Source organism: Bison bison, unplaced genomic scaffold, assembly GCF_000754665.1.
Source record: "Bison bison bison isolate TAMUID 2011002044 unplaced genomic scaffold, Bison_UMD1.0 scf7180017864184, whole genome shotgun sequence".
Taxonomy (NCBI): domain Eukaryota; kingdom Metazoa; phylum Chordata; class Mammalia; order Artiodactyla; family Bovidae; genus Bison; species Bison bison.
The window spans coordinates 602,806-603,232 of record NW_011494756.1 but is presented as its reverse complement, the minus strand read 5'-3'; the positions used below and the strand labels follow the sequence as shown (position 1 = coordinate 603,232).

The window sequence follows — 427 nt, the reverse complement described above, 5'->3', positions numbered from 1 at the left end:
GGCGTGATAAGAGTGTTTTAACCTCAAACTCCTTTGGAAGTCCTCTAGCCTGCCTGAATAAGTTCTTCCAGCCACATGTGACTGTTCACAGCTTCCCAACCGTGAGAGGCATGAGATGTTCTAAACTGTCTAAATACAGATTCCTTTGAGCGGTTAAAAGATTGATTAGAAATTGTATTGGTGAAGGGTTTTTCACTTGTTGGGCCAATGTTTGCTGCTAAGTTTCCATATCCCTTACCTGCTGTGTCCCTGGCAGTGTATTGATTAATATAATTGGTGTAAGTAGTAGCTTTAATGTTTGTAACCTTGGACATTTGAGTTAATTCTTTTCTTGTTATAGCCCACCACACCTTTGCCCTATAGGAATGCAACTTTATCTAATGCTTTGGAGGGTGGCGCCTGACTAATCACCTTTAGAGAAAATAAG

General features: G+C 40.5%; 1 protein-coding gene across 1 annotated transcript in view; it reads right to left on the bottom strand.

Moving 5' to 3' along the window:
• Positions 1–427, bottom strand: part of SULT4A1 (sulfotransferase family 4A, member 1) — a 21,257-nt gene that overhangs the window by 4,943 nt on the left and 15,887 nt on the right. The window lies entirely within an intron of this gene.